This window comes from Lontra canadensis, unplaced genomic scaffold (assembly GCF_010015895.1).
Source record: "Lontra canadensis isolate GAN:19392208 unplaced genomic scaffold, GSC_riverotter_1.0 scaffold21, whole genome shotgun sequence".
NCBI classification, from domain to species: Eukaryota; Metazoa; Chordata; class Mammalia; order Carnivora; family Mustelidae; genus Lontra; species Lontra canadensis.
This window is the reverse complement of record NW_022631015.1, coordinates 4566133-4575447: the sequence shown is the minus strand read 5'-3', so window position 1 is coordinate 4575447 and position 9315 is coordinate 4566133. Positions and strand designations below refer to the sequence as shown.

At 36.4% G+C, this 9315-nt stretch overlaps 1 non-coding gene across 1 annotated transcript; it reads right to left on the bottom strand.

The window, feature by feature from the left end:
• Positions 1-3332: 3332 nt before the first annotated feature.
• LOC116870107 lies at positions 3333-3439 on the bottom strand. The gene has a single exon (XR_004383180.1). It is a non-coding gene; the product is annotated as a U6 spliceosomal RNA (small nuclear RNA).
• Positions 3440-9315: the final 5876 nt, after the last annotated feature.

Genomic DNA, 9315 nt, shown 5'->3' with positions numbered 1-9315 from the left:
AATCATTTTCCTTGGGGGGTGGGGTGAGCCTGGTGGTGGGTATTAAGGAGGAAACGTATTGCATGGAGCACTGGGTATGGTGCATAAACAATGAATCTTGGAACACTGAAAAAATAAAATTAAATTAAAAAAATCATTTTCCTTTTGTTTATTGCTGGTATATAGAAATATTATTTTCCCCTAGTTTTATTGAGCTATAATTGATATATAACATTATGTACAATGTAATGATTTGATATAATTGTGAAATGTTTTTCATAATAAGATTAGTTAACATGTCCTTTACCTCACATAATTACCATTTTGCTGTTGTTATGGTGAGAACATTAAAGCTCTACTCTCACAGCAACTTACACTGTATACAATACAGTATTGTCAACTATAGTCACCATGTTGCATATTAGACACCTGGAACCAATTCATCTTATAACTAAAAGCTGGTACTATTTGACCAACAACTTCCCATCCCCCCATCCCTGCCCCTCCAGCCCCTGGCAACCACCTTTCTATTCTGTTTCTATGAGTTCGTTGTTTTTAGATTCCACATATAAATGAGATCATACAGGATTTGTCTTTCTCTGTCTGACTTTTTTCACTTGTCATAATGCCCTCAGGTCCATAAACATTGTGGCAAATGGCAGGATTTCCTTCTTTTTGATGGCTGAATACTATTCCGTTGTGTGTATGTATACACACAAATATGCCACGTATGTACATACCATATATATCCATTCATCTGTCAATGAGCACTTAGGTTGCTTCTATGTCTTGGCTGTTATAAATAATGTTCTATAAACATGAAAGTGTAGATATCATTTTGATATAGTAATTTCATATCCTTTAGATATTTACCCTGAAGTGGGATTACTGGATCATATGTTCGTTCTCTTTTTAGTTTTTGGAGGAACTTGCATACTGTTTACCATAATGCCTGTACTAACATATATTCTAATCAACAGTGCACCTGGGTTTCCTTTTCTTCACATCCACACCAGCTTTTGTTATCTCTTGTCTTTTTAAAACAGCTATCCTAAAAGATATGAGGTAATACCTCATTGTGATTTTGATTAATATTTCCCCGATGATTAGCGATGTTGAGCCCCTTTTCATGTATCTGGGGGTCATTTGTATGTCTTTGTAAAATGTCTATTCAGGTCCTCTGACCATTTTTTAAATGGGTTTTTAATATTTTTATATTTTTGCCATTGAATTTCATGAATTCCTTATATATTTTGGATATTAATACCTTATCAGACACATGGTTTGCAAATATTTTCCCCATTCTGTAGGTTGACTTTTCATTTTGTTGTTTGCTTCTTTTGTTGTATAGAGCTTTTTAGCTTGATATAGTCCCACTTGTTGATATTTGTTTTTGTTGCTTTTGCTTTTGGTGTCATATCCAAAAAATCATTGCCAAGACCAATGTCAAGGAGACTTCCTCTATGTTTTCTTCTAGGAGTTATATATGGTTTCAGGTCTTATGTTTAAGTCCTTAATCCACTTTGAGGTAATTTCTGTGAATGGTGTTAAGCAGGGATTCAATTTCATTATTTTGCACATGGATATCCAGTTTTCCCAGCACCGTTTATTGAACAAACTATACTTTCCCATTTGAGTATTTATGGCTTGTCAAATATTAGACCTTGTCAAATACTAGGATAAGCCATATGTGATTATTTCTGATTTATTTCCAGGTTCTCAGTTCTGTTCCATTGATCTATGTGTCTGTTTTTATGCCGGGACCATACTGCTTTGATTATTATAGCTTTGCAATGTAGTTTGAAATCAGGAAGTGTGGTGTTTCCAGCTTTAAGATTGCTTTGGCTATTTTGGGTCTGTTGTGGTTCCATAGGAATTTTAGGATTTTTTTTCTCTACCTGTGAAAATGGCATTGGAATTTTGAGAGAGATTGCATTGAATTTATAGACAGCCTTGGATAATATGGGCATTTTAACATTCTCTTCCAATTCATAAGCATGACATATTTTTTCACTTATTTGTTTCTTCTTCAATATCTTTCACGAATGTCTTATGGTTTTTGGTATATAGATTTTTCACTTTCTCGGCTAAATTTAGTCCTAAGTATTTTAGTGTTTTTGATACTGTTGTAAATGGGATTTTTTAAAAAAACCTTCTTTTTCAGATCATTCTTAGTAATAGTATTGCTTTTTAAATATTAACTCTACATCTTGAAACTTTACTAAATGTATTTATTAGTTCTAGTAATTCTAGTAGTTTTTTAATATTTTCCTTAGGACTTTCTATGTAGACAATCATATCTGCAAGTTAATAGTTTTTCTAATCTGTATGACTCATTTCTTTTTCATGCCTATTGCACTGGGTATGGCTTCCAGTTTAATGTTGAACAGGAGTGATGGGAGCTACTATCCTTGCTCTGTTCTTTTTTTTTTTTTTTTTTTCCTTGCTCTGTTCTTGATCTTAGTAAGAAAACAGTCTTTCACCAGTCAGGATGATGTTAACTCTATGTTTTCATAGATGCCCTTTGTCAGATTGAAGAATTTACCTCTTTGCTGTGAATTTTCATCATGAATGAGTGTTAAATTTTGTCAAATGTTTTTTCTGCATCAATGGAGATGATCATGTGGTTTATTTCTTTTATTCTGTTGACATGGCGAATTAATGTTGATGGACTTTCAAATGTCAAACTAATCTTGAATTCTTGAGAAAATTCCCACTTGAATGTGATGGATATGATGTGATATTCTTTCAAAATATTGTTTAGTTTGTTTTCTCAATATATTGTTAACAAATTTTGCCTTTATGTTTATGAAGAGTATTAACCATTGTTTTATTTTTTTTATAATGTTTTTTACACCAGGGTAATGTTGGCCTCATGAAATGAGATAGAAATGTTCCTCCTTTTGTATTTTCTGAAAGTATTTGGGTAGGGTTAGTATTGTTTCTTCCTTAAATATTTGATAGCATTTGTCAGAGAAGTCATCTAAACCTGAATATTTATATAAAGGTTTTAATTGTAATTCCATTTCTTTAATAGATATAAGTCTATCCATATCTTTTATTACTTCTTGTATCAGTTTTGGTAATCTGTATTTTTTAAGGAATGTGACAATTTATCTAATTTTTCAAATTTATTGGCATGTAGTTGTTCATGCTGTTCCCTTATTATGTGTTTAATATTTGTAGAATCTATGGTAATGTTCCTTCTTTCATTCCTGACATTGACAATTTGTGTTTCCTTGTTCAATCTAGTTAGAGTCTTATCAGTTTCACTTATCTCAAAGAACCAGGTTTTGATTTCATTATTATTCTCTGTTGTTTGCCATTTTCTGTTTTTTTGTTTGTTTGTTTTTTTAAATATGAAACGCTTCACGAATTTGTGCATCATCCTTGTGCAGGGGCCATGCTGATCTTCTCTGTATCGTTCCAATTTTAGTATATGTGCTGCCGAAGCGAGCAAAAAAGAAAATAGTAGTCATAATTTGTTCTTTGTCTTGACAATAATAGTCATATTAGTTTAATATTGACTCAAAAACACACAATTAAAAATTATTACGGATCCCTATTTGAAAGGTAAGGAAAGTGGAGAGATAATTTATGAAAACTATATCTTAATTTTCAAAATAGGAATTCAATAATAGACTAATGTGGATTAATTAATAAATTGCAGAATAAGCATACCACTTTGAAATGTGAGAGTAAATACTGGAAGAAAGAGCTAAAGGGATTGAAAATGGTAGTATTTAGGAAGTGAAAGTGGGGAGTTATGTAGGAGACTATAATTTCTCACAAAAGGTTTTTTTTTTTTGGATTGACTTTGACTTTTAAAATATATGCATGCTTTATATTGATAAAAGAAAAATTAATTTAGTACTTTATTATCAGAATAGGAAAAAACATGGCTGGGAAACACCAAGGTTGGGAAGACCACTGTTTTTTTTTTTTATTTTTTTTAAGCAGTGTTGTTGATGCTGATGTCCTGGGTAAGGACAAAAACAGAGTGAATTAAGTTGAGGGAAGCAGCTGAGAGTCCTAGGAAGGACTAAGAGTCCTAGGAAGAACAACCGGTCTCAAGGTATATGCCTCTGACTTAGAATATTGTTAAAAGATGCTTTTGATTTCCATTAAGTCAAAAAACAGTTGTTCATTTGCTTGTATTCTGATAGAATTATAAAGGTGACGTTAGAAAGCCTGCTGTGATCAAGGTTCTGGCTGCCACATAAATATACCCAAACGTATTATTAGATAGCTCTTTACAGTTTACAAAAAGAAATTTTATATCCTTGTGTTAGCTCCGCAGTGTTGTGATTAGATAGTATCTTCATTTTGTAGCTGGGTTTAGGTTAAAAGATTTGCTCAAGGTCACACTGGTGATAAGTGGCAGAGAGTGGACTCTCAACTTATTACTTCCACTAATAATTCCATAATATACATAGTCACATCGCAAAACAATTTTAAGTATGCTGGTTTATTTAACTGAGTATTTTCATAACTATACCCTGATTACTTGAAAGGTAGATATCAGGCTGTAACATAGTGGTTTTGGTTTGAATAGGTTTGGATATAGACTATACTACAATTACTTGCTGCATGACCTTGAGAACATTTTTTAATTTATCTGAACCTCTTTTTCTCTATCTGAAACAGGATATTACTGCTTTCCTCATAGGGCTGTTCTTTAGAGTTAACATATGTAAGATGTTTATTACTCCTGGAGGTTAGTATGGACTCAATAATTGCTTAATTGTATGATCATTTTGTTAACTATACAAATAACTGTGAGATTATTTAATGATTCATGCTTTCTATTTTTTGTATATGAGAACAGCAATATTGGCTCCCTATCAAAAATAATGATGTTAAGTTTTCCTAGTGGAATGCTTGGTTTCAAAAAAATAAATAAATAAAGCATGCATATATGAACATCAAAGTTAAACTGAAATTACTTAAGTTACTTATTTTAGAGATCATCTTTTCAGTGTCATGAATCACTAAGAATCAGGCTATCACGGTATGATCTATACATATTTGTAAAATAGTATAAATGCAGAGAAAAAGCTGGAGAGATATCTATCAGATAGTTAGTGGTGGTCATCATTAAGGGTTGGTATCATCGTGTGAGACATTGACCGGTTTATTGGTACTTTTAGTGCTTTTTAAAAAATAATGAAGAGATTTTTAAAAAAAAAGATTTTATTTATTTCACAGACAGAGATCACAAGTAGGCAGAGAGGCAGGCAGAGAGAGAGAGGAGGAAGCAGGCTCCCCACTGAGCAGAGAGCCCAATGTGGGGCTGGATCCCAGGACCCTGGGATCATGACCTGAGCTGAAGACAGAGGCTTAACCCACTGAGCCACCCAGGCGCCCCAATGAAGAGGTTTTTATAGCCTTTTATAACCTAAAAAAGAATATGATTTTAACATAATTAAATGAAAAATAAGCCTTCCTTTATTAAAAGGGTTTGGGGTGACTTGCTCCATTCTGGTTTCTAGTGACTACTTCTTCCTAAAAGCTCTGAAATCTCCCTCATGGTTGACAGCGGCTGATAGGTCTTTAGTTCTAGAATTTCTGTAAGCATCAATGATGCTCTGCTGTCCTAGAATTTGGATCTGGTTTCCATACAGAAGGTGTGTTCCTTGGTTTTCTCTGGACCTGGTAGTCAAAGTATTTTAGGGATTAGAGAAAATTTGCTCATTTTAAATGACAGACTTCGCTGCTGGTCTTTCCAGCCATGAATATGACCTGCTGAGGACATCACTGCTGTCAAAACCATTTTAATCAAACATATATATAAATATAGTTTAAAAAAAGAAAGTTTGCCTTTATCTCACACCCCAAGATGGCATTCAAGCTTTGCTTTTCAATTATTCCTAGAGTTATTTCTAAAACCAATGCTGCACTCAGTTGTAACCTTTCTTGCCCATCAGGGGCTGTCCCTAGCTCCCTTCCTGAATTCCACCTCTCCATGTTTTCCCTTTGCCCCTTTCTTTCTGGAGTTCGTGCTTCTTCCCGGAGCTGGGAGGGGGTGGGGAGTGGCTGGCTTTGGCTCCAGCAGCTGCAGGAGCAGCTTGGCTTCCTGCAACCCCAGGCAGCCGCCCTTCTACTAAGGGCTCTTCTAGTTTGGTGCCCAGCAACTGCCAGGAGAGTCCCAGAATTTCAAATGCTTTCAGATCTCACCTTAGTATGGTCTTAAAAATGTCATCATTCTCCCTAAGTTGACAACATCCGTGCGGAGGAGGATATCTAGGGAATATTAGTTCTATCTGGATGCTCCTCCTGTTAGTGACTTGTCCTTGTGAATGTAAATAAATGCAATTCAGGTACCAGCTCTTTTCAAGGTGGGGTGCATTAACATCAGCAAAACTTGCCCATAGTGCTGCTGGTTGAGTTTTATTTCAGGAATGACCAGGAGTTGTCTGCTGTTGCTCTGGTGGCAAAGTGTGGAACCACCCAGGAAATCCTTTGTCACCTCCAGGGTGAGTTTGTGAATACTTATTGTCTAGACTCAAGTTTTGACGTCTAGTCATATTTCATTCCCAATCTTTACACTCACTTGAGTGTGAAACTTGAAAAGAAATGACTTCTGGGATGACGTCCCTTTTGAAAGAGTTGAGAACATTTCCAAAAAAGGATGTCGCAGCTTCTGTTCTGAGCAAAGGGGAAAGTTGATGAGATTATTTGATGATTAAGATTCTAAGGGATTAGCTGGGATTTCTGATAGGTTTTCCATCAAATACTAGATAAGTGACAAATCCTCTTCCCAAAGGCTGACATCAGAGCAGAGTTTGTGTGTGTGTTTGGCATTTGACCTCATTCAAAGCTGCTTTTTGAGAAGCGTGACATAGGGACAACTATGGTAAGATAGGATGTGGCTCAGGCTTTACTTTCCAGAACAAAACCATAACTTGGACCCCTCCCTCTGAATACATGGAGCATGTTTCCTGTCTCAAAGAGCAACCTGTGTTGGTACCTTCTAACAGAGATGTAAAACCTGCTTGTCAGAGAGCCTGAAGTTGGACATTTAATTCTGCCAGATACCGTTGACATTTAATGTGTTTATTCCTCGGTCTTTCCATCTATAAAATGGATACAGTCGTAGTATCTACACACAGGGTGGTTATGAGGATGAGTGACACGAAGCATGCTGAGCACTGGGAACCTTGCTCTGTGCTAGTGAGTGGTACTAGGAGGGAGGTGTAGTAGATGCAGTGGTGGTTTTGTTGTTTTTCTTGTTACTTATCTTAAATATTCAGCTTCAGCCAAAGTCCAATAACAGCATTGATCTTTGAGAATAATGATAATAACAGTTGCTAGCATTTATCAGGCACTTACTGTGTGCATGGTCTTATATATTTATTCCTCACTACAAGCCTGGGAGGAGAAACCCAAGGTATATTCTTTTTTTTTTTTAAACATTTTTTATTTAAATTCAATTAATTAACATATAATGTATTATTGGTTTCAGGGGTACAGGTCTGTGATTCATCTGTCTTACATAATTCACAGCATTCACCATAGCACATACACTTCCCAGTGTCCATCACTCAGGCACCCTATCCCTCCCGCCGACCTCCCCTCCAGCAACTCTCGGTTTGTTTCTCTTACGCTTTGTCTCCTTCTCTGGTTTCATCTTGTTTTATTTTTTGCCCCAGTTATGTTCTATATCTTCCTCCCTCTATTGCATCCTGATGCTCAGTCGGATGAGATGAGCACGAGGCTGCCTCCAGAGTAGAAAGTTCCTTCACAGGCTATGATGTAGCCCTATGTCCATAACCTTTATTGAAGGTCAATGTGTGGAATAGCCACATGATAAACACTTTTGTTGAATATGGTGCGTTTCATTTGTCCAGTGACCTCTAAGAAACTGTATGTCATAGATTTGTCTCAGAGCCAAGAAAAAGGTTGTCTCTCTTGATATTTACTCTTAGTAGATAGATGTTTGGGCTAACACCTAGAGACTCTGATTTAGTAAGTTTGGGTCTGGTCGGATAAGTGATTTTTAAAAATTCTCCCTTCTTCTGTGCATCTGAGGCACAGCCGGGGTTAGGAACCTCTAATGGGGCTCATCAGCTTTCCTTGCTTGGTAGGTTTCCCTGATTGGTATGATGGAGCTAGGATTTGTGCTCCCTGAAACAGGAAGTCTGTATCCCCAGAATCCATATATTCAATACTAAGAGCAGTGTGATGGTTTGGAGGTGGGGACTTTGGGAACTAATTAGGTCATGAGGGCCTTGGTAAGTGGGATTAGAGTTCTCATAAAAGAGAACCCAGAGAGTGCCCTCACCCCTTCCACCATGTGACAATGTAGCAAGAAGATGGACTTCTATGAACCAGGAAGTGAGTCTGACACTGATTTAGTCGACACTGAGTCTGTAGGTGCCATGATCTTGAACTTCCCAACCTTCAAAACTGTGCTAAATGAACTTCCGTTGTTTATAAGCCACCTGGTCTATTACGGTATTTTATTATAGCAACCTGACTGGACCAAGATATTTCCTTGTACCTAGGTTTTCTGATGGGATTTTTGCACGCTTTTCATGCCTCATCTCTTGTTCTTTAACTTAATAATTTTATAGTTCACATGTCATTTATTGTAAAATGCCTCAAATCTGTTTTTGGCATTAAAAAATTAGTGGAAGAATGAGTGTAATTGTCCACCTAAAGTTTTCAACAGGTTTTCCTTAAAACTCTTTATTTTTTCTTTCTATCACTCTTTCGCCTACCTTCATCATTTTTAATTAATTGTTTGACAAAGTAAACAATTACATTTATTTACTTTAAAAAAGCACTGATGTATTCTAAAGGGAGACTGGCTCACTCTCAAATGTCTTGAGGCGCCGTAATTGTGAGGAGGGACTGTTCTAGGTGAAGGAGTTCAACCCAAGATAATGAGATCGGAGAGGGCCATAATGAGTTCAAAGGAAGGCACTGGAATAAAGGCAGACCCAGAGGTTGTTAATGTAGGGTGGAGTTAGTCTCATCTCAGGGACCTCCCACTCCATTCCGCTGGTGTTGATTTAGATGCACTCTTTGCTGACAGAATGTCAGAGTGCAGCAATTATTTCATGTTTGTTAATGATATGATAGGACATGTGTGAAGATGAACTTGGCCTAGGTCCCTGAACATAGCCTTTACAATCACCTCCCTTGCTTTACGGTGGCCTTCCTCAAATAAAAAGAGGTGATTCCAAAGGTCACTGCAAGATTACAAAATAACAGGTCCAGACTTACATGCTGTTATGTGTGGGAGGATGACTGACTGCGGCCTGGATGAAATGACACCAGCTTAAGTCTGGAGCTGGGTCTAGATGAGGACGGTAATACATGTAGGACCAG